The sequence below is a fragment of the Ambystoma mexicanum genome, chromosome 6q (assembly GCF_040938575.1).
Source record: "Ambystoma mexicanum isolate Mex_15411 chromosome 6q, UKY_AmexF1_1, whole genome shotgun sequence".
Taxonomy (NCBI): domain Eukaryota; kingdom Metazoa; phylum Chordata; class Amphibia; order Caudata; family Ambystomatidae; genus Ambystoma; species Ambystoma mexicanum.
In genome coordinates this window covers 1,683,682,470-1,683,707,976 of record NC_090937.1, presented here as the reverse complement: position 1 = coordinate 1,683,707,976, position 25,507 = coordinate 1,683,682,470, and the positions used below count along the sequence as shown (strand labels likewise).

General features: G+C 50.2%; 1 protein-coding gene across 1 annotated transcript in view; it reads right to left on the bottom strand.

Moving 5' to 3' along the window:
- Positions 1-25,507, bottom strand: part of LOC138517053 (zinc finger protein 615-like) — an 86,783-nt gene that overhangs the window by 47,720 nt on the left and 13,556 nt on the right. The window contains exon 2 of the mRNA XM_069632565.1: positions 4,632-4,695. The gene's annotated coding sequence lies outside the window, so the exon portion shown is untranslated. The remainder of the gene's footprint in view (positions 1-4,631; positions 4,696-25,507) is intronic.

Sequence of the window (25,507 nt, the reverse complement as noted above, 5' to 3'; positions counted from 1 at the left end):
CTGTCAAATTCAGCATGGAGCTGCCACCAGCCCATACCCTGCTCTGTGGGCCACCCATAGGGGCCCAAAAACATACACTAGGGGTACACGGTGGTACCCCCACCCATGGGTGCCATAAGGGTATCCCATGGGTCTGTTCACCATGACCAAAAATAGGAGGAGCTGCACTGCCAGGAGTCCCACATGGACTCCTGTGCAGAAATTATCAAAGAACACATATGAAAAAGGTCTACAGGACAAGGACAGGGCGGCTCTGTCCCTCCAAAGCATTTCCAGCATCACAGTTGGTGAGAGGGAAGCTAACAACCCGAATAGTGTGTGGAGCAATGTAAACCCGATCAACTGTCTATAACAGTTGGCGAGAGTGAACCCCTAGAGGGAAGCCGAAAATCAGGAACAAAGCCTGAAGAACTGTTTAAAAGACATTAAGACCCGTGAAAGCAAGAAAGGCCATAGCGAACCCGTAGGAGGGAGGCTGACGTCTGAAAGGGGTCTGAACCCGAAAGAGGGAGATCCAGAGGTGGAAAGTTATCCCCCAAAGTTCATTGAAAAAGGAACTGTTTAGTTGATTTGTCGAATATGATTTTTTAGAGGGGTTTGCTCTCGGAAGAGGGGGACCCAAGGGTGAAGCCGTCACCCAAAGCCATACGTGGGACAGAACCTTTTGTTTTTTTGTTGAATACATAAAGCCCTCGAAAGCAAGAGACTTATTAAAAAGAGACTTAACCATCAAAGAACCTGATAGCTGGAACAGAACTGTTAGCTCGTGCTGAGAAAGCTCGAACCTGTGCTGTGCTCGAAGGTCCCACCTTATCCTGGGCTGAAAACGTCGGGAAGGCAGGCCCCTGGCAATCACATCCTGACTTATTATTTGTGAACACTTCTTTCTTTATTGAACCCTTATCCCACACTCTTTGTGTAATTAGTTGTAAGGAATTGACAATACGTTTTTCTTAGTAGGGGCCCTTTTGTTTTGACACGCTGCCACAAGGACTGCCTTATTTTTCCTTTGACGGTCGAAGCTTGCTCCTACCTTAGATTTAGATTAGGTGTTTTTCCACCCGGCATTTCCAGTTTAATAAACACCCTGATCACTTGTGTCAGTCTTTACTGTTGCCACCATGTGTTCCTTACAGAGGGGCAGGGAGTCCATTCCGGAGGGAGGCGCCTGCAGAGGAGATAGATCTGCCCCCCACTCTCTGCCCGGAGAAGCGTCTAACCCTTAGAGAGTTGGAGGTAGATGAGCGAAGGGCTCGAGAAGGAAGGCATTTTGGAAGGGAGCGTTGGATGTAGTGCAAAGGGTCTTGTACTTGATCATTGCAGCCACCGGGAGCCAGTGGAGAGATTTCAGGGCTGGAGAAATACGGTCTCTGGGCTTGAGGCCAAGGATACGTTTTGCAATCCTGTTCTGGATTAGTTGAAGAGGGTGGAAAGTAGAGGAAGGCAGATTGAGACCGAATCTGTTGCAGTAGTCCAGCCTAGAGAGAACCATGGTTCTGGAGACAGTGAGCTTCTGGGGGAAAGTGAGAAAGGGAAGGGACCCTTCGAGGCGGTGCAACTGGTAGTGGGACTTCTTGGCGACGTCAGAGATATGAGGAGAGAAAGAGAGAGTAGAGTCAAAGATAACACCAAGGTTTATTTCTTCGCAGGAAGGCGAAGGAAGAGGGACCAAGGAGGGCGGCCAGAGTGAGAGAGGGAAAGCAGGAGCAGGGGTCCCAATGAGGAGGATCTCCATGTTACTGACATTATGGCAGAGATCGTTGATGGCGCACCAATCCTGTATTGCGGGTAGACAGTCAGGAATGAGCAGGGAGGAGAGGAGGCTGAGGGGAGCCTGAAGGAAAGCTGAGTGCCATCTTCATAACACTGAAAGTTAGAGGAGAAGGTAGAGATCAGGTGGGCCAAAGGGACCAAGTAGACATTGAAAAACCAGAGTGATAGTATAGAGCCCGGGGAATGCCACAGATAGAGAGAGAGGTGGCTGAGAGAAAGGGACCAAGTTGGACCTGGGATGGGCGGTCCAAGAGGAAGGAGGTCAGCCACTCCAGGGCATTATCCGTGATGCCCAGGTTCTCACAGAGAAAATTGATCAGGATGGCGTGGCTGACTGTGTCGAAAGCAGAGGAAAGATCAAGGAGGAGGAGGACAGAAGGATTGCTAGAATCAAGATTAGAGAGCAGATCTTCAAAGGTGTTCTGGAGAGCAGGTTCCGTGCCTCAGGAAGCTGTGAAGCCAGACCGATGGTCATGGAGACAACAAACAGATTCAGTGTGGAGAGTAAGCTGGGAGATGGTCAGCTTTTCCAAGAGTTTGCCCGGGAAAGACGTGATGGAGATTGGGCGAAGGTTTTCCCGGGCGGGTAGGATCGGCAGACGGCTTCTTGAGCAGGGGCTAAACAAGTGAGTGCTTAAGGGGAGAGTGGAAAGTTTCAGTGGCGACAGAGTGATTACAGAAATCACCCAAGGTTGGAGCGAGGTTGTCAATCAGGCTGCTTGATGGTTCTGGAGGAGCAGGGGAGCACCTGTTTTGACGACACTTTCATAGATCGGACTTGTCTAGCAACCTCGCCAGGTGAGGTCAGAGAGAAAGATGAGAAAGGAGGAGGAGAGTGAGAGATGGTCAAAGGTTGGCAGAGAGAGGAAGAGGAGATAAAGGATAGGATGTCCTGGGTTTTAGCTGAGAAATGAGAGGCCAGAGCGGTACAGAGAGCCTTGGAGGGAACAGGAGATGTAAAGACTGCAACAGGATTGGCTAGTTCCTTGCAGATTTTAAAAAGTTTGGCCTTGTTGTTAGAGGCCGCAGAGATGTGGGATTGAATGTGTGCTTCTCTTCTCTGCTGAGAGAGTGTGTGTTGCCTTTGGAGCAGGCAGCAGGCCAGTTTGTCAGAGGATGCACTCGAAGCCCTCACTTCCTCTCAGCCACCCGGCACTTGTTTTTCAGGACAGCGAGGTCGGAATCATACCAAGAGTTGCACTTGGATGTAGGCTTCAGCCGGATTCTCATGACAGGGGCAAGGATGTCCAGGGTGTTGGAAATAGAAAGATGCAGTTGGAAAGGGCTGTGTCAGGGTGCAAGTCAGCGCATGAGTAGGAGGAGCAGAGAAACTAGAAGCAAAGGCATCCACTGACACGCGCTTCATGCGGTGAATGACAGAGAAGAGTGCTGGGGCAGGGGGAGGGGAGCTTTGCCTGAGGGATAGAGAGTTTCAGATGAGAGGAGAGTAGAACTTGGTCCATCCAAGACAGAGGAGTGGTGAGAGGGTTAGAGAGGGGGATGTCTGAGGTATGGCATGTGTATCTTTCATGATGCTGCCATAGCCTGTACTTATACTACGGTATGTGCATCTTCCATGTTGCTGCCATATCCTTCTACTTGTGCTACTGCATGCATATCTTTCATGATGCTGCCATATCCCACACTTATGCTACGGTATGTGCATCTTCCATGTTGCTGCCATATCCTCTACTTATGCCATGGTATGTGTTTCATACATGCTGCTGCCATAGCCTCCACTTATGCTGCGGTATGTGCATCTTCCATGTTGCTGCCATATCCTTCTACTTGTGCTACTGCATGCATATCTTCCATGTTGCTGCCATATCCTCTACTTATGCCATGGTATGTGTATCTTCCACGTTGCACTTAAACATTCCTTGAGGATGTGCCTAAGCAGGGGAAGGTGTACCTGCGCTGTGCCCTACAGCTATACTACCGCCTGCACATCTGCCTTGTACCTGCCATTATTAGACCGGGTCCTGTGCCTATGCTAGAAGGCACATACCCTCATTGTGGAATGCTATGGTTGCCCTTGAAAAGTAATCTGTTCATTATTCTGTGTCCAGCATGGGTGAGGGGTTCAGGGGACTCCCAGTGGGCTCGTTTTGATTACTGTCAGTTCATCTTATTAAGCAATGGATTGTGAAAGGGTTTGAGAACAGAGATTCTTGGATTTCTACATTTCTTTTGATTGGATGATAAGGCAAATGTATATGTACAGGATCGTTGAAAAAGTTTCAAACGTGACTTTTTAATCATGCTTTATAGGTAAACGTACTATAAAATCCACACGTTTACCTTAGTCCATGCTCTCTGTTAAGGGGTTGGGGGTTGCTTGCTGCTCTCGGTTGATGGGTTGGGGTTGCTTGTTGCTCTCTGTTGAGCGGTTGGGGTTGCTTGTTGCTCTCTGTTGAGCGGTTGGGGTTGCTTGCTGCTCTCTGGTGAGGGGTTGGGGTTGCTTGCTGCTCTCTGATGAGGGGTTGGGGTTGCTTGCTGCTCTCTGTTGAGTGGTTGGGGTTGCTTGCTATCCTCCTTGCTCTCTTTTGAGGGGATATGGGTGCTTGCTATCCTTCTTGCTCTCTGTTGAGGGGATGGGGTTGCTTGCAATCCTTATTACTCTCTGTTGAGGGTTTGGGGGTCGCTTGTTATCCCTCATTGATCAGTGCAACATATGGCCACTTTAACAACTTTTTCCAGGGCATTTATGGTTCCTAGTCCACGCCTGGCCACAAGGGGAGGAAAAAGAGTAGAGAAAGAGAAGAAAGTACAGGGAGGACATGGGTACGCAGGTTGGGAGACAGAAGCAAAGAACAACGTGTGCAGAGAGGCATACATATATCACAGCATTTATTTACCTTTTGTAGCCTTTGCTCCTTATTTTTTGCTGAACACGAGGACACACCAATAATGTATTCAGGTCTGGAGAAAGCAAACATTATCATATGATTAAATAATCTACAACAGGAGTGATCTAAATTAAATACTTCCAGCAGTTACATGACAAGAAGAGAAAATGTATAATGCTAAGATTACTTACTGGTAATCTTCATTACTTCTAGTCCTATGCTTCGTCACAGTACTCACCAATGAGGCCCCGCTCCCGCGGAGGTATAACCTCCCACTTTCCCACAATACACCAGTACTTTGCAAGCCTGTACAGACACTGGGACCTTCCACACCACGGGAGGGCGCAGAGGGTCGGTAGTACTGTGATGAGGAAAGTTGGACTAGGAGTAATGAAGATTACCGGTACGTAATCTGAGCATTACCTCCACGTCCCTCTTCCTCATCCCAGTACTCACCAATGAAGCATACCCAAGCCAAACCAAGTGGAAGGGCCCAAAGGAAAGCAGGAAGCAAGAGGACACCCAGGATCAATGAAAACATACCAGGTTTAATGAGCAATTGATCAACAGAACATCACAGCTGGGCCCCGGACAGCAGCCCCACACCAAAAGAACTATCCCTAGAACTGCCCACATTAAGCCTATAATGTGTAATAAAGGTATTGGGATCCACCGAGATAGCGGCTCTGCAAATCTCATGCAACTGAACACCCTAAGCATCTGCCACGGAAGCAGCCATACCCCTGGACGAGCACCCTTGACAACCCAAAGGGACAGAAAGACCGGAGGACAAATATGCCACAGCGATCACCAACTTGATACAGCTACTAATGGAAACAACCAAAGCCTTATTCCCGCCCCAGCCGCACCAAAGGTAACCAGAAGACTGTCTGAACGCTAAACAGTTTTCGTTCTGGTCAGGTACTCCAGGACCGTACAACGCACATCAAGGGAGTGCCAAGACACCTCCTCTGGGGACAAAGGGTCAGGAAAAAAAACAAGAGGAACACTTCCTAAGTCAGATGGAGCTTAGAGGCAACTTTGGGCAAGAACCGTGGATCACACCTCAAAAGCAAGCAGTCAGGCAAGACACAAAGAAAGTGAGAACGGCACAAGAGAGCCCCAATCTCCCCCAGCCACACCGCAGAGGAGATTGCACCCAGAAAGGCTGTCTTGAGCGTAAGGTGTTTAAGATCCATAAGCCCAATCAGTTCAAAAGGAGCTGACTGAATAAAGCGTAAAACCAGGGGCAGAACCCATGAAGGGGAACCCGAACACACATGAGGACTAGAAGACGCTAGGCTCCTAAGGAACTGGCCCACCAGACCCAAATCCAACAGAGGAACACCACAACCCTCAACGCAGCCCACTGAGCCCGCAAAGTACTGTAAGGAAGGCATGGTATCAAGAATAGACAGACAAGTGATTACAGTTCAAGGGTTTTTTATTAAACAAGGTAAGTTGGAAAAAACCTAATCTAAACTATATCCAATTAGGAAAGGGCATAGCCCGCTTACGTTGCACCTGTCATTACCCTATCCCTTGCCCTACTCCTTTCCTCAACAAAATTGCACCTTTCCCTTCATCTCACCTCCCACTAACATCTGCTCTTCCATCAAAGGCTTGACTAGACCACTATCCCACACCAATGACCTCCCATTAACTGCATTGCCCCCAGATGAACCTTCTTTACCGTCTTTCTGCAAGAACAGGGCAGAGACACGCATATGATACCTCAATCCATTACACACAGAACTCCCTGTATACAGACTTCCCAGCCACCACCACTCCTCTGCACTCACGTCCCACCATGGGACTGATGAGAGCACAGACTCTCCTCACGCTCACACCTACGGTCAAATCAATCACCTATCCTCACCGCCACCAACCTTGTCACACCACTCCCACACAGACCAAATGACTCAACTCCACAAAGCAACCTCTAGTCAGGCCTCTGCCAGCATGAATGCAACCACAATAAAAAGGGGCACTCATCAACGCCAGATCCATCACTGCGCACGCTCTGGATATCGCAGACGTTATCACATCCAACGACCTTGACTTCTTAGCAGCTACAGAAATTGGCTACATTCACCACAGCTCTCCCTAGACATCCCAGAGGGGTACACCATCTTTAGAAAGGATAATGATACATCAGGAGGAGGAGGAGTAGCCGAACTAGCTAAGGACACGCTAAATATATGGATCTCCTCCGATCTCCCCTTCAGTGCAGGTGATGTCATCACCTTAAAAATATCCCTTACACCCTCCTGCACACTCACTCTTCACATCTTCTACAGGCCCCCTGGCGCCATCTCCACCTTCGAAGATGACATTACGTCACTTCTGGTACACAACATGAAACCTCACTCCAAAGCAATTATCATGGGTGATTTCAACTTCGGTTTGAATGACCCTTCAGACATCCACGCAGACCTCTAAGCCAAATCTATGGAAGCCCAATGGTTCACCCAAAGGATCTATGCCCCTACCGACGAAAAAAGGATGTACTTTGGCTTGGTTAGCGGAACTAACTGTACCACTAACATACAATCTAATATTACGTCTAAGGAGGATAGCTCAGGGACAACGTGCTCGCCTTGGAAGCATTACGACACGGAGCACCACAGGTTTGATCCCCGGGTCCGCGCTTAGAAACCTCTGGGTATTAAGCCTGTTATAAATAACCTATCATATCATATCCCCACACCCTGGTCAGACCACAACACCATAATCCTCACCTCCACTATTATTACTAAAAAATCATATCCTTCCATCACCAGCACTTATGGCTCCTTCTAGAAGCTGTAAGAATATGAATAAAGACAACATGCTACCTCTCCTAACGCCCTTTCTCGACTGGACGCATCTAGACAATGACTCATCAACTCTAATATGTCAATACAACAAAATCATGTCAGATGTTATTGAAAAAGTTGCTCCCCTAAAAAGAAAAAAACCCAAATGCTCAGCACATATTAACCCCTGGTTCACCCCAGAACTCAGAACAATGCGTGGTTCCAAAAGATCTGCAGAAAATAACTAGCGCAAATCACCAACTATACAGAACAAAAGCCTTTTCAGGCAGCAGCGAATAACTACAAAAAAGAAATCCTCTCAGCCAAAAGTGAAGTTTATAACCAGAGAATATCCAATGCCCAATCCAACACCAGAGAACAATTCACCATTCTCCGTGAATTAGAATCCCCAGCACCCACTCCGGTTCATACTGTCAAAGAAGAACAATGGTGCTCCAACATTCAAAATGTCTTAGCAGAGAAAGTCTCTTCACTTCAACGAAAAATAGAAGAAAAGAAATCTAAACGTTGCCTTATCCAAACACAGCCAACCTCACCTCCCTCAATGGAGGCTAACAAATTCTCATTCTCACCACTTTCCATCTCTGATACTATTAATATTATCAAAAGCTTAAAACCTTCTAGATGCAAAGGTTGACATCTGCCCGGCAACCCTGGTAAAAGAATGTGCATCAGAACTTGCACCCTTTGGCACCAGCCTCTTCAACAGCTCATGTGCCTCTAATACAGCACCGAAAGATCTAAAAACAGATTCGGGTCTACCCCTATTAAAAAACACTAGCCCCCAACATCCCCACTAATTTCCATCCCATCGCTACTGTACCGTTCTTATTAAAAATACTCCATCGTGGAGGCCACCAGGGGGCGCACAGGCGATGGCTGCCTGAAGACGCCGCTCCCGCCGAAACTGGGCCATGTTGAGGGATTGAGCCCCCCCCGCGACCACCACGAAATAGCTGCGGTTCTCAGTGGCGGCGAACCCCGGGGGACCCCCTGGGCGAAAGAGCGACACCGAAAGACCCTCGGAAGCCCAAGAACGAGGCCCCGCGGCCCAACGAGAGAATACGCGGGAGGCCCCGCCCGCTACCAGAGCTGCGCGGGGAGTGGTGATACACAGTAGCTGTTGAGGCCTGTAAGCGCGCCTGACCCCTCCACTCTACCCCGGCCACCGAACACGCCGGCGCTTCGGCGGGGACTCCACCGTTGGGGCCCCGCGGCACGGGAGGACCGACCAGCCCAGAGCGGAAGCCCCTGGTGGTGGTGACTCGAGCCGCGATCCCAAATCCACCAGAAGAGAGGCAGCCCGCTTGACCCGAGCTCTCGATCACAGAGTCGAACAACAGGGGTGCCGGGACCCCGACCAACGGTCCCTGACGAGGGCCACCAGAGCAGTGTACCGCGAACAATAGCGGAGCACGGCCGGAGAAGGAGGTGAGGGACTACTACAGGTGGTGGCCCCTGGGCTCCGTCCCAGGGCGAGTGCCCGCCCGGAGACGAACTCAGAAGGAAACATGGCCGATAGTACCTAACCAGCAAGCCTAGTCTGGACCCTCATTCGACTACAATTTGCTACTCATCGTCGCCACCCCCCCAACACAGGGACAGACGACCACAAGCAGCGGGAAAAGGGTGTGTAGAGAGTGAGAGGCCCCCGCCGGAGACTGGCGGGGCGTGTGCCTGCTCAAAGATAGCCCCACGTGGAGCGGTTTTGCCCGGAGGAGTGAGGGCGGTCGCCCAGCAGGATCCTCGCTCTTGGCCCCCGGAGACCACCGGCCGGAGGGAGAGATAGGGAGATCGGATGAGCTGGCGCCAAACCCTCCAGGAGTATCGTTACCAGGACGCCAGAAGGGAGATTAGCGGCCTGGTTCGGACGACTAGAATATTCCAGCCCGAGACCTCGCCCCCGCCCTTCCTTACAATGGAAAAGGGCTTTGCCTCGGTCCTGCAGGAGATTAGAGACATGCGGGCGGACATTGCCCAGAAAATGGAGAACATGGACCGCAGGGTGGACAAGGTGGAGGACAGACTGTTGCAGTTGGAGACCAACCAGTCCTCAACAATGACCCAAGAGATGGACATGTACATGAGAATAGCTGCTCTAGAAAAAAGAGACAAGGAGAGGGCCAGACAAATGGATGACTTCGAAAATAGGGAACGGAGGAACAACCTCAGAATTTTTGGGGTCCCGGAGTCGGAGGGAGAAACGGAAAGAGAACTGAACCGGCTGGTGAGAGACATGACCCTCCTTTTCTCGGACGAGATGACGACCGAACCAACGTTCGACCGGGTCCACAGAGCGGGGGGCAGAGCTGGGGGCCCACAGTCGATCCTGGTCCGCTTTCATTACTACACCGAGAAGGCGAAGGTTCTGGAGGAGGCCAGAAAGACACGAGAGATAACTTATAACAAAGCACAAGTGTCCATTTTCCAGGACCTCTCTTCATACACGCTGGCCAAACGCAGGATGTGCCGCCCTCTGACACAAATGCTAAAAGAGAAGGGGGTGCGCTATAGATGGGGGTATCCCTTCTCCCTCTCGTTCGAGTACGAGGGTCAACAGTCGACCCTGATTACAGAGGAGGACATAAGGGGAGCCATCCAAGAGTATGTGTCAGACCCGGCCCCTTGGAGAGAACCCACGGGATTTGCAGCGGAAGGAGCCAGGGAACGCAGGTCACAAGGAGAGAGGAGAAAGAAGACGGGTCCACGGAAATTTAAGAAACTGAACCCGCCGTCCCCGACGACGGACAGGGAAGACGCCGACCCCGGTCATGGAGGAGCGGGCCGGTCGAACCTGGGGTAGCCTGGTAGCTGGAAAACTAATCCGGAAGTGCAAAAGGGTATGGGCAAACCGGGCAAAGAACTCAATGCATGATCACAATGTCCGGCCCGGCCCAAGGACGAGTAGATTCCCAGGACTATGGGGTCTAAGCACGTAAGGGGCCCCCCAGAACAGCAAGTATACCGGTTGCTTGGGGACGGGGGCCTGGTGGGGGGGGGGGCAGGGGGGTTAAAGGGGGGGCTCAAGGAGGAGTGATTTTCGACATCAGCCCAGCCGGAGGCGGTAGGCTGGTGGTCCGGCCAATTACCAGCAATGGTGGAACTATTTGGCTGGACGCCGGGGTGGGGGGTGGGGGTTGAAGGAACAGTTGGGGTTGTTCAGTTCAGAGGTGGGACCAGGGGACAGTTGGGAACAGGTTTAAGGCCCACCTGGGGGGAGGGGGAAGGGGGTAGGGGAGATCAGGTTATAACACAAAAGGAGCAGGAAAGGAAAAGTGCCACGAGTCAGCTACCCAGTAAAATGTTGATTCTAGACAATGGCTGAGGATCTGCCTGCCCTGGGCATGGGTTCCGTTAACATGCGGGGGTTGAACACCCCAACCAAGAGATCCTTGGTCTGCAGGGAATTTAGGAGGGCAAAGCTTGACCTGCTCTTTCTTCAGGAAACACACTGGGCCTGGGGGAAGGTACCGAAATTGCAAGGGGGCGGGATCGGGGAGGTCCTTAGCGCATCCCACAGAACCAAGAAAAGGGGGGTAGCCATACTGCTAGCAAGGGATGTTGGCTTTGAAGTGGAAGCCACGGTGAAGGACCCAGAGGACCGTTATCTGCTGGCAAAGGGTTCTTTGCGGGGTCCCCCCCTGACTCTGGCAGTCATGTACGGCCCTAACGAAGGCCCGGCGCAATTCTGGGAGGGAGTGAAGGACAAATTGAAATTGTTTGTTCACAGGATGTTGGTGGTGGGGGGGACTTCAATATGGTCCTAGACCCAACCGCGGATAGAAAACGCCTGGGGCCTCAGCTCACCAGGGCCGCAGATGAAACCATGGCCCGTATATTCCAGAGGGTCAACGCGGAGCTGGGCCTTGTGGACACCATCCCAACTCCCAGGACAGGCCTCCCCTCCTTCACATACTACTCAGCAATCCACACATCATACTCCCGTATAGACTATATCCTGGTAGACGAACCCCTCCTTCCACATGTCTCTGGCCACAGGGTTGACCCGGTTCCTTGGTCAGACCACGACTTGGTCCGCACCACCATAGTAGGGGGATGGCGGAGTGGCAGTAGAGGGCGATGGAAGTGTAATGACTCCCTGCTGAAGGACGAAGTTCTAGTACAGGAAGTGCAGGACGCGATCTTGGAGTACTTCGAGTTGAACGACAACGGCGAGGTGGGCACACACGTGCTGTGGGACGCCTTCAAGGCGACCTTACGCGGTGTCCTCATTAGAATGGGAGCCCAGAAAAAGAGGGAGAGGGAGGCACAGGAAAAGTCCCTGCGGGAAAAGATAGCCCACCTCCAGCCGGGTGACCTCCCGCAGGCTCCCCTGGAAAGAGATCAGATTGCGTCCCTGGAAAACTATAAACTCCAGTTGAAAGACCTCCTGTTTCATAAGACCGAGCGAAGCCTCCAGCTAGTGAAACAGAGATATTATGAGAAGGGGGACAGAGCTGACAAAATCCTGGCCTGGAAACTCAGAGAGATTCAAAGGAACAGAACGGTGAAAGCAGTGAAGAATGATCGGGGATCCTTAGATCACGACACCCCCAACATCGGGGCAGCCTTTCGCCGTTATTATGAAAGGCTATACTCGTCAGAATATGATGGGGATGACACTCAGATTGAGGGTTTCCTGGACTCTATCCAGATCCCGTCCTTGACAGGTGAAATGGCGGAGGGTCTAGAGGGCTGGGTGACGGAAGAGGAGGTGGAGCACGCGATCAGTGGGATGAAGGTGGGAACGTCCCCGGGGGAAGACGGCTTCTCTGTGTACTTCTACAAGAGGTTGCGGGCTATCCTAGCCCCATATCTGGTGAGGGCATTTAACGGGGTGTTAGAGGGGGGCTCCCTGCCGGATACCATGATGAGGGCCATAATTGTGGTCCTGCCCAAAGAGGGCAAAGACCCCACTGAATGCTCCTCCTATCGACCAATCTCCCTCCTCAATATAGATGTTAAGATCCTGGCCAAGGTGATAGGCAAACGGATGAAGGGGATAATGCCCAAGCTGGTTCACAGGGACCAAGTGGGGTTTATAGGGGGCAGGCAAGGCTCTGATAACATCAGGAAGACGATAGACCTAATCCACCATGCCCAAGAATCAGACCTCGAGGCAAGTCTGCTTTGCCTGGACTCCGAGAAAGCTTTTGACAGGGTGGAGTGGAGGTACATGCAACTCCTCCTCTGTCGAATGGGCTTCGGGGCTCACATCAGGAACTGGGTTTCCGCCCTATACGGGCCCCAATGGCGGGAGTGCAGGTGAATGGAGAACTTTCCGACTCATTCCCTCTCACGTGGGGGACGCGGCAGGGATGCCCACTCTCCCCTTTAATATATGTCCTGACGATGGAGCCCCTGGCCATAGCGGTCCGAGCTCACCCCAACATCCAAGGGATTAAAAGAGGAGAGGTGGAGTTCAAGCTCTCCCTGTTGGCTGACGACATTCTAGCATACCTGGTGGAGCCCAGCACCTCGCCCCCCCCACCTCCTGTCCCTGATGACGACCTTCGGGCAATTCTCAGGGCTGAAAATAAACGCATCAAAATCAGTATTACTACCAATGAGGGTTCGGGACCCGGGGCTGGACCACCGGGATAGGTGTGCGGGGATTGTGGTGGGGGGTGACTCCATCAGGTACTTGGGTGTACTCCTCACGAGGGATCTCTCAAAACTTGCTTCGGCGAATTCTGGGCCCATTATGGCAGAGATAAAATCAGACCTGAGGAGTTTGGGAGGTATGATCCTGTCCTGGTACGGGCACATGACAGCGGTGAAAATGAACATCCTCCCAAGACTGCTGTATCTTTTCACGGCACTCCCAACGGGGGTCCCCGACCAGATGTTTCGAGACCTACAGAGGGCAGTCCGAGAGTTTGTTTGGCAAGGGCGGAACCCGAGGATAGGGAAGGCCATTCTAACGTTACCAAGGGAGGAGGGTGGTTTCGGGCTGCCGGACTTCCTTCTCTACTACCGGGCGCCCAACTAAGGGTCCTGTTGGAACATATGAGGGAGGGGATGGGCACCTATTGGTCTTATCTGGAGGACATGGATGCCCACCATCTGAAAGTGTGCGACCTTCTGTGGCTGCCGCGTAAACACATCCCAAATAGACTGCAGACTCACCCAACCCTGGGAATACTATGGTCGATCTGCAAAGAAGGACCCACAACCACACACTTTACTTCATGGCCCTCCCCGATGTCTTCGCTCTGGGGCCACCCGCTCAAACTAGGTAGCAGGGGATTCAGGAATGCCCAGTCCTGGTCGGATGGGGGGCTGGAATGGGCGGGGCAGCTGTTCAAGGAGGGCGAGTTCCTCGAATACGAGGAGCTGCGAGATGCGCTTGGGCGGGGGTCTCTTTCAGTCTTTGAATATTTGCGCCTGAAGGGCATCCTCTGTGACCAGACTTGGGGCCTGAATCTGCGGAGACAGCTGACCCCCTTTGAAAAGTTATTAGACACAGCCACAACGAGAAATGGGGTAGTATCTAAAATGTACCAAATATTGAACACTGTGAACTTGGAAGGGAGGAGAGGGTTTCGTGGGTTCTGGAATGACCTGGCAGGAGAGGCTCTCTCGGAGGACGCATGGTCCAGGGTGTTTAAAATAGCTTTCCATGGGAACCTGTTCACGTCGGACATGGAGCACAACTTTAAGATTTTACAGGGTTGGCATAGAGACCCTTTGAAGTTGTCCAAGATGTTCTCGGGGGTGTCCCCCAGATGCCCAAGAGGATGCGGCCAAGTGGGGACGAGGGGTCACATGTGATGGTTCTGCCCTAAGGTACAGGGGTTCTGGGAGAAGGTACGGGGATGGATGGCGGAGGTCATCGAGGAACTACTCCCACTCAATCCACTGACGATGTTACTGGGCCTCCCACCGGAGGAGGCGGAAATATAATAGGTACCCAAGAATGTGGGAGAGCATGTTGCGAGCAGCAAGGGTGGCCCTAGTGGAAAGGTGGAAAAGCCCAGAGACCCCTCTAAGGAAGACTGGCTAAAAAAGCTGAAGAACATGTTCCTCATGGACAAACTGACGGCCATGGTAAACAATGAATCGAGCACCTTCCAGGCAAATTGGTATGGGGTTTACCAGGCATGGGGTGGGAGGCCCACTGACATTATGTGAACAACACGAAGCGTGAGGGCGATGGAGCCCAGAGAGAACCACTCAAGAACAATGGTGTAGCCCACGGCCCGCGAGACAGCGGATTCGCCTAAGCCAGCTATTAAGGGAACGCATAGCACGGCTCCAAGGCACCGAACTACGAGTACTGATGATGACCCCTGCAATTGGTTTCACAAAAGGACACTGATCTGGGGGGAGGGTTGGAGTGCGGAGGGGGGTTAGGAGGGGAGGAGACTACGGGGGTTTGATGATGATGCTAAATGTGATAATCATACTGCTCCCGGTGTTGTCATTGTTTCTTTTTCTGAAAAATTACCAATAAAACCAAAGTTTAAAAAAAAAGAAATACTCCATCGTGCAGCCTATTTGCAGATCCAAAAACATGTGTAAGATAATCACCTCCTGGGTCTAGACAATCAGGCTTCAGACCAGATCATGGCACAGAGACCGCTGTATTAGATTTGAAAACACAAATGGATCAATACAAAGACAAAGGGAAACTGTCCATCTTCCTTCTCCTAAATCACTCTGCAGCCTTCGATCTGGTCAATCACGACATTCTGTGCCAACACCTTGAGACTGCTTCCCAATTCTCATCAGATTCCATCAAATGGATTAAATCATTTCTGACCAATTGAACCATGAGGGTCTTTTCTGACAACTCTGCAGCCCTTCCAATCCCTGTGACCTGGCCATCCAGGCTTGGATAGCACTCAATGAATTGTGTCTTAACGAAGATAAGACTGAGCTAATCCTCATTGGAAACAAAACTAAACTCAGTAACCTCCCCCAGACATACAAACCATTCATACCGTGATGGTAACACTATCTCAGTCGCTAATGAAATAAAAACATTGGGGGTGTATATCGACTCCTCTCTTACCTTATATAGACAGGTCAATGCTGTCGTCTCCTCAGCAGCCTACATGGCCAAACTGGTAAGAGCCAGCAGACTGTTCCTCTCCACGGATATCTCTATCACACTGGCCAGAGCCTTGATGTTATCCAGGATCGACTACTGCAACTCACTACTTGCAGAAACCAGCTCAAGAAATATAAAAAAATGACAGGTTGTTCAAAACAACGCCATCAGAGCTATCTTAAACATTCCTAGACACGAACACATTTCTACCATCAGGAGGAAGATCCACTGGCTCCATGTCCAGGACAGAATCAACTTCAGAATCCTCACGCTCTCTCACAAACGCACTGCAAACAAGGCCCCCCTATACCTCCGTATCCTTATCCACAAAGTCCAATCTAACAGACCAAGCCGCTCCCCGTACACCAACTTGCTCATCACCCCCAAGTACAGAAGAGAGAAAGCAGGAGGATCAGGTTTCCCTACAATAGCTCCTCAATCGTGGAATGCCCTCCCCACCCACCTCAGAAACGACACCTCCTTCTGGTCATTTAGAAAAAATCTAAAAACCCTCCTCTTTAAGACAGATACACCACAGTAGCTTCATAGGCCTTGGTTGAATATCTGTACTACTTGTGTATATAAATGTGTATATGTAATGTGCAATCATGCGACTCTGTAACTATGACGCTATGTTCTAAAAAACCTGTAACCATCTTCATAAGTTTGTATCAGCGCCTAGTTGCCTTTGGGCTTTGAGCGCTCTATAAATGAATGAATGAATAAATAAATAAACCTAAATCTAAGATGGGAGCAAGTTTCGACCATCAAATCATAATAAGGCAGTACTAATGGTGTTGTGTCAAAAATGAAAGGGCCTATACTAAGAAAAACCTATTGCTAATCCTTACGCTAAATTCAAAAAGAAGTGTGGGATAATGTTCTTAAGAAAGAAGGAAGTGTTCACAAATGATAAGTTAGGATGCAGTACTGGAGGTCTACCTTCCACACGTTTTCAGCACTGGACAAGGGAGGACTTTGGAGCACAGCACACGCTCGAGCTTTCCCCAGCTCAAGTTAACAGTTCCGCTTTCAGCAATCTGGGCACTCGGTGGTTAAGTCTATTTTCTATCAAAGGTCTCTTGCCGCCGTCGGCCTGATATATGCAAATAATAAGCAAAGAGGTCCTTTTCACGGATACATCAGGTGATATCTTTCACCTCTGGATCCCCCTCTTCTAGGTGCAGATCCTTAGAAAGTTTGAATCAATATCAGGAACTTCAGAGGTTGTCTCTCCTGCTTCCGAGGATCTGATAGTTCAAATAATCAAACAAAATGTACAACAAAAGCTCTTCACTGTATATGGGTGATAGTTCTTCACCCCTGGGTTTCCCTCTTCTGGGCTCAGACCCCTCTTGTATTTTGATTTGTTACGGTCACAGGTCGTGGGTGTTGTCTTTTCACCCTTGGATCCCCCTCTTCCGGGCTCAGATCTTACTTAACTGTTCACCTCCCTCGATTGGGTACACTATGTTTTTCAATGCAACCTATCTAGTGACTTTTGTAAAATGTCTTTTGTACAGTTCACTGTGGACATCCCTCTGCCGGGTTCATTCTTGTCAATACACTGTATTTCGTGACTTAGACTTTGGCCCCCATATGTCGGCAGCCCTCGTTCAGGTTCACTGTAACTTTCTTCACATTCACAATTCTTAATGTCTTTTTAAATAATTCACTGTGAACCTCTCTTCCACGGGTTCACTCTTGTTAACACAAAATGTTCCTTGAGGCATTAGGCTTCGTCCCTTTTCATCGGCATCCCTCTTCCGTGTTCACTATTTGCCAATCTTTTCTTTTGCCATGCAGGATTTGTTACCCTTAGCTTTCCTTTACTTGTTGGTCAAAACCTTTTGCCTGACTTTGCCTGACCCTTGTGTTGGGACATGTCAGGCAAACGGTTCAGTGTTAGACCGTTGTCTGTCGTGTGTGAAAGTGTTTGTGTTGGAAAAGGGCAGGCAGTGTTTCGGAATATCCTACGTGGCAGAATGGTAAAAAGGAGTTATAGGAAGGGGGATACCGCATCTCACCTGTCAGTGTCCCACTTCCACTCCCCGAAGACCCCCCATCCAGGTGATCCTCCCCCACTGGTCCACCCCCAGGAACTGGATCCAATAGTGATGGCTGTGTGCTGGCCACCAGGAAGGCAGATCCCTGGGGAGTAGTTACCGAGACACCTTCAGGTTTCTCACAGTCCCCACTGCCAACCATTTATTGAAACCATGCTGCAACAACCCCGGGACACCACAACCTTATTTATTTTATTTATTTATTACATTTATAATACGCCCAGACCCGGAGGTATCACAACGTAGTTACAGACAATGGGTAAATACAATCTTTATATTATAATACGAGAATACAATAAAACAATGGCAGTGTATACATACGGTGTATATACAACGGAAGGTGGAGGTCTAGTCAGGCAGGTTGGGGTCTTTGTTCAGTTTAATATTGATTGAATAACCAAGTTTTCAGTGATTTTTTGCATTGTGGGTAGGATGTTTCATTCTTGATATTGGTAGGTAGGGAGTTCCAGTGTCTAGGAGGAAGGACTTTGAAGCTGCTTGAGCCCCCCCCCCCGATTTCTCTCTTTTGTATCGAGGGATTTTGAGTTGTGAATTGTTGGGGGGAAATACCGGCCACACCACACCAGATGAGAAAATGTACCCAATGCCTATATCATAGGCCTTCAATATACTAGGCCGCCTGGAATGGAACATGGTCTCCACGACCGGAGCCGAGAAACCCAAACTCAAAAACCTTGCCCTCTCAGGAGCCAAGCTGATCAGCAGATCACAGTCACCTCCACCCCCAGAACCCCTGTAGAGGGCATGGCCAACTGGGAATCCTCCACACCTCCAGCAACTGTAGATCCATGAGCAACTGGTACCACCCCCTGCAAGGCCAAAAGGGAACCAACAAAACCATCAGAGAAGAACTCTGGTGGATTTTTGGAACCACCTGAGAAATGTGAGCAAGAGGAGGGAAAGCTTATTGGAGACCCCGGCCACTCTATATTAAAGGTGTCCTTCCCCCACACCCTAAACGACAGCAACCGAGCAAAACCTGGGAACCTTGCCAGAGGAGGGGGAAGCAAACAGATCCAACACTAGTGTTCTGAATCGGCATTAAACACCTTATCAGACATCAACTCCGGGCAGGCAGGAACACCCAACTGAGACGATCGGCAACCACATTCTCCGCCCCCGAATGTGTACCGCCTCCAGGAAAAGCAAATGCTGTTCGGCCCAAACCCTGATGCAACCTCCCAGAGAATTCAGGGCCCTGGACCCTGAACCCCCTTGATTGTTGACAGAGGAATCGTCTGTCTGAACCAACAGTCCAGCCCCGCAAAACCACAGGAGAGCCTGATGAATGGCCGCCAACTCCCTCCAATTCAAGGAACGATGGAGAACCTCCCCACCCCACTGCTCTTCAGCAGAAAGAGACCCCAGGGAGTCCCCCCACCCCAAGCCACTGGCGTCGGTGGTCAGAACCACCCGAGAAGGATGATCCAAATCCACCCCCATCAGAAGGGAGGAACTTCTCAACCACCTACCCACAGAAACCCAAAGGTCACACAAAATCAGGATCAGCAGCTCGAGAGACTGCAAGGAGGGGGACCAGTGAAGCAGAGGATGACGCACCAGGAGACACAGATGGAGGCAAGCCCACGGAAACAGGAAAACACAAGAGGCCATGTGCCCCTGGACCACCAGCAGCTCCCGAGCAAAAGCACAGTGAAGGACCTTGCGAAGGAGCGTCTGGAGCCAGAGTGCCCTGGCCCTGGGCAGAAGAACCTTCCCCCTCCAGGGTCAAAATCACGCCCCTATGAACACCAGGTCCTGGGAAGGTGCCAACTGAGACTTCCCCCAGTTGATCAGGAAACCCCACTGCAGAAGCGACTGACAGTCAAAGAGAAGGTGAGATTGGACAGTGCAGTGGAGATACGCCTTAATAAGCCAGTCGTCCCAAGTATGAGAACAGCTGGACCCCCCGCAGATGTAAATGAGCCACCAACAGAGCCACCACGATCATAAACACTTGTGGTGCAGTCTTGAAACCAAAAGGAAGGACCTGGAACTGATAATGGCACCCTGCCCCACAGAGGACCTGCTGATGCAATGGGTGAATGGGCATAAAAGAAGTTTATAATAACAGGATCATACAAGCACAATCTAATACTAAGGAACTCTTTAAAATCCTCAAGGAACTAGAGTCTCCTGTCGCCCCCCTTGACTCATGTACCCCAGACTCCGATGTGTGTGCCAACATACAAAAAGCACTACTAAACAAAATTACCACACTACAGGCTAAAATCAATACTAAAAAAAACTATCGCCTGGACTCAGCAGGTAATACCCAATCCTACAACATACCATCCCACAAACATTCCTTCAAACCCTTCAGCTTCTCACCACTCACCATTAAGGAAGTGGAAAATATCATCCTGAAGTTAAAACCATCCAATTGTCAAGGTGACGCCTGCCCAGCAAAGGTTGTAAAGGAAGCAGCGACTGACCTCGCTCCTTCCATCACCTCCTTTATCAACTTCTCCTTTAAATCTGGCATAGTACCAAACAACCTCAAGGATGCTTGGGTAATCCCCCTAATCAAGAAACCTAACTTAGGCCCTAGCAACCCTACCAACTATAGGCCTATCACCACACTGCTTTACCTCCTTAAAATTTTGGACCCTGCTGCATATCTCCAAATTCAAGATTATCTCGACACTAACAACTTATTAGGACTCAGGCAATCTGGCTTCCGGCGAGACATGGCACAGAGACAGCCGTGATAGATCTAAAAACTCAAATTGAGGATCTGAAAGACAAGGGCAAACAAGCGCTCCTACTTTTACTGGATCTTTCCGCGGCTTTCGATCTGGTTGACCACCAAATCCTGTGCCAGCACCTCAAAATTGCCGCCCACTTTTCTGAAGCAGCTACCTCCTGGATCAGCTCATTCCTTGCAAACAGATCCATGAGGGTCTTTTCACCGCTTGCCACCGCTGACCCATCTCACGTCCCATGTGGAGTCCCACAAGGTTCGTGTGTATCTCCTACGCTATATAACGTGTTTACTAAACCACTCTTTGATATTCTTGACCATCTGGGTGTCACCTACACAAATTATGCGGATGACACCCAGATACTCATCCCTATCACAGGTGATTATGTAACGGACGTCAAAGCACTCAATGCAGTCTACGCCGTCATCCAGGCGTGGATGGCCCACCACGGGCTCTGCCTCAACGATGAGAAAACTGAGTTACTCATCCTAGGTTCTCAGGCAAAACTCTCTAAACTTGACAAGAAATATGAGGCCTTCATCATTGATGGCAACATCATCAAGGTCACCAAGGTCACTAAAACCCTCGGAATCTACCTAGACTCCACCCTCTCTCTCAACAGACAAACCAATTCAGTAGTCTCAGCATCTGCGTATACATGCAAATTAATCACAGCTTGCCGTCCCTTCTTAACAACGGACAACTGCTTGATCCTCGCCAGAACCCTCATCTTATCAAAAATTGATTACTGCAATGCCCTCTACCTCGGAACGAGCCAAAGAAACATTGACAAGCTCCAGGTAACCCAGAATAACGATATCTGGGCCGCTCTTAACATACCCAGGCGTGCCCATATCTCATCCGTCAGACGCAACATACACTGGCTTCCCATCTCACGGCGTATTGCCCTTAAAACACTTGTGTTAAGCCACAAAGCACAGAAAAATGCGGCTCCGGCCTACCTGTCAGCGCGCTTCACGCGACACAAAGCATCCAGACCTATAAGATCTGCACAAGCGCACACACTCATCATTCCCAGCTACAAACTGCAAACTGCTAGAGGCTCAAGCTTCCCAGTCCTGGCAGCGAAGCTTTGGAACTCCTTACCAAATGATCTTAGGAATGTCCCATCCCTCCAATCCTTCAAAAACAGAACTAAACAATGGCTCTATGAGCAAGACGATGTTCCCGACCCCCTTCTGTGACACTTGCTGCCTGCTGCGCCTTCTCGATTACCTTGTTCTTTCTGTATCTGACCAACAGCCCCTTGTAAATTGTATGTATATATGATGTCTTTGTATATATAATCTGTAATCTGTAACTGCCTTCTGTAACACTTTCCTGTAACCACCTTTCCAAACATGCGCCCTGATGCCCTTGGGCAGGCTGCGCAATATAAATCAACAAAATACAAATACAAATACATGATAATAGGCATTCTGCAGATCCAGGGAGACCATCCAGTGCCCGCGCTGGACCAGAGGAATAATTTTCTGCAAAGACTCAATCCGAAATAAAACACTGCTGCCAAAGGCATTCAGCAGCTTCTAATCCAGGATAAGATGAAATTTCCCCTGAGGTTTCGGTACCAAGAACACCCGAGAGTAGAACCCCAGTCCCCACTGAAGCCGGGGCATGGCCACTATGGCCCCCCTGGGACAGAAGCTCAGAAATGGCTGAGGTTATGGCCGCTCTCTTGGCAGAGTCCCTGGGTAGCGTAGTCATGATCCAGGACTGTTGAAGAGTAGGAGACAGAAAGTCCACCCGGTAACCCTCCCGGGCAATCTTCAGGACCCAAGCATCGGAGAACCACTGCTCCTACACAGGGAAAATAATGCTGGAGATGGCCCCCTACTGGCCCACAGTGATTGTCAGGACTTCTGATGGCCTTCCGCTGGCTTAGGACCCCCTAGCCTGGGACAGAAGCCCCAGGAACAATAAAATGGGCCATGCCTGCCCCCACACACACAGCTCCAAACCACTGCTCCCGAAAGGTCGCCGAACCGGAGGAGCAGGCTTATGCCGCAACCTGTCAGCGTGCATGTCGGCCCGGGACACCTGATGAACCTTGTACTCCAGAGAGTCCCCAAAATGCTTACCGCCCATAAATGGAAGCTGAATAGTGGCAGCTTTCTGGGAGTTGTTGGACTTCCAGTCCCACAGATGAAGCTGACGACGAGCAGAAATGCAACCACCCCTGGCCATGGTGGTGCCCCTGACGCCATCATAAAAAAGATCAGAAAGGAGTTGGACCAGGCGCTGCATTTCATAAAGCAAAGGAGCACCACCCGACCCTTCTTCCATTGCCTTATGGACAAGCTGGAAATCCCCCAAACCGTCTCAGGTGTATAAGAACCATAGACATTGGCCTGGAGTGCAAGATGAGAACCCTAGAAAAGCAGCATTAGATTTATGGTCCACCGGGTCCCGAAGGGCAGCATCCTCAGCAGCCATGGAGAAATGGCCCAACAAACTGGACAGGTTATCATCCACTGTGTCCGTGAAAAAATCCACAGCACCTTTTAGAGGATAGAAACGTGCCATGAAGAGTGTCATGGAAACGTGCTCCGGCTCTTTCCACTCACAGAGCACCTTCATCTTAATATCAGGGATCAGGGGAGCCCCACCTTTGGGGTGTGCTTAAAGTGTCTTGCCTTGGGGTCAGAGGAGGAGCACTCCCCCTCCACCAGGACAGAGAACCCCATGGAGGCCCAAACCAGAGAAATCATAGTCTCAACCTCATCCCGGGAGATAGTTGCCTTCAGCCTCATCATCAGAGTCAGACACCATCGAAGAACGGGCAGAGGCAGTGGAGGCCGAGGAGGAGGACGAGGATGTAACGCTCACCTGATTCCCGTAGAGGCGCCGGTCTTGACTGGGCGTATACCGTATCTTCAAAGGTGATGTGTAACACACGGCTGGCTCTTTGGGCTGGACCTCTGTGCACTGTATGTCTGACTCGAAGGGTAAGATGTCTGCAGATAGAAAATATGGGATTAAGGAACTGGGTTATTGAATGTCTCTCTCTTCTCCCTTTCTCTTCTCCTGTAGAACCCCAAAGGTTAACGCTCTCACCTTAGGTAAGTGAACGCCGTGCTCTCCATCTGCCTCAGGGCAGGGTGCTGTAACCAGTTTCTTCACTGGATAAGGGGAGCAGGCCTCTTGACTTCAGAGGACTGCTGTCCGTCGTTTACTGCACGAACGGTAAGTTTCGAGTAATTCTAATGTCTTTAAAGTCTTTAGTAATGATGTTTCTTGTTTTGCAGGGTTCCGGCGATGGTGGATGACGGGCTGAAGTGAGTTGAAGATGGAGCCCGTGTGATGAATAGAAGCGCCTGGAAGCACGTAAGTAAGCGCTTGTTGCCTGCTTCACGATGCGCTCTAACTGTCTTTTTATTTTGCAGGTACAAGTTCGGAGCGGCTGCAGGGTGCCGGAATACCCACTGGGTTAGATGTGGAAAGGAGTAATGGCACGTGAGTATTAAAGTTCCCCAATGTCTTTAAACGCACCTTGTTTTGTCTTTCAGATGCGGGATGCAGCGCCGAAGGCCTCCGGAGCGTGCGAAGAGTTGGTAAGCTTTTGTCTTTCAGATGCCGGAATGCAGTGTGAAGACCTCCGGAGCGCACGAAGAGTAGGTAAGCCTTTGTCTTTCAGATGCCGGAATGCAGCGCGAGGCGTTGGTGACAGCCGATGGACCAGGTAAGTGAAGAGCTGTCACTGAAGACCGTAATGCTAACCTGTGTCTTTATAGGTGTTGCTGAAGACTGGATTCAGGATGGTAAGCCTTTTTCCTTAGGCCCAGGATCAGATGCAGAAGACACGATGAGCGTTCTGCTGCAGAGGATGCAGAATAACGCAAAGCAAGATTCATCCATTGGGTGTGGTTTAAATAGCCTCCTGTAGTGCTTAGGTGTCTCCTTCCACAGCCACGCCTAGGTAAGAAAAGAGTTCCTGCTTTCCAGAAGAGTTCCAGTGTTCTGAATCTAGGGAGTGGCTCCTGCCCCACCCAACAGGAAAAGTAGTTCCAAACAGAAGAGGATCAGAGGCTCAACTGGCAGGCAAGTAAGCAGCATGGTCTGCTGCAGGTAAGTCCACCCAAGCATTATGAGCCCGGCGCTTCCAGCGCTGGGACTGGGCATATTTATGAGCCTGGTGCCACTGGCGCCAGGACTGGGTCCAAAAGGTCCCAATTGGGACTGGTTGGCACTCGGAACCTGGGTTATGGATCTGCTTCCAAGGGAGTTGGGAAAACCCTGACCTTTTGGAAGCAGAGATCATGACAGTACCCCCCCTCAAGGCCCCTCCCAAACCGGGCTTCTCCGGGGGTTTTGGCTTGTCAGGAAATGTTCGGTGAAATCTTTTGATTAGGCGAGGAGCGTGGACATATTCAGCAGGTTCCCAGGATCTCTCTTGGGGGCCGTAGCCTTTCCAGTCAATTAGGTAAAATAGTTTAGATTTGGAGATCTTGGAGTCCAGAATGCTTTTGACTTCAAACTATAGTTCTCCATCAACTAGGATAGGTTTTGGAGATTTAGTTAGTCGGGTTTAAGGTTGCGCGGGTTTTAATAGAGAGACGTGGAAGACCGGATGTATCTTCATGTGCGTGGGCAAGTCCAACTTGACCGCTACTGGGTTTACTATGGTAGTGATGGAATAGGGACCAAGGTATCTTGGGTTGAATGTGCGTGGCCCTTTTAGAGGTAGATATTTGGTGGATAACCAGACTTGATCCCCTACTTGATATTGAGGGGCTTCCTTCCGATGTTGATCTGCTCCTTTCTTGTATTGTTCTTTAGCCCTTTGAAGGTGAGAAACAGCTTCCTTAAAGGCTTGGGTGATTGTAGAATGCAGGTAGTCTACTGCTGGTGTTTCAAGATCTTGGAGGGGATCCAACTCCGAGGTTCGAGGGTGACTGCCGTACAAAAGAAAAAACGGGGTTTTCCCAGTTCCCGAATGGACAGAGTTATTGTAGGCATATTCGGCTATCCAAAGGATGTCTTTCCAAGTGTTTTCAGTTTGTTGCAGCATGCAGCGTAAATATGATATGATATGATATGATATGATATGTTCCAGAGTTTGATTGGTCCTCTCGGTTTGTCCGTCGGTCTGAGGGTGGTGACTCGTCGATAGTCTCACATCAATTTGAGCCGACCGACAGCAACTTCGCCAAAAATGAGAAATAAATTGACTACCTCGATCCGAAATTAAAACCGAAGG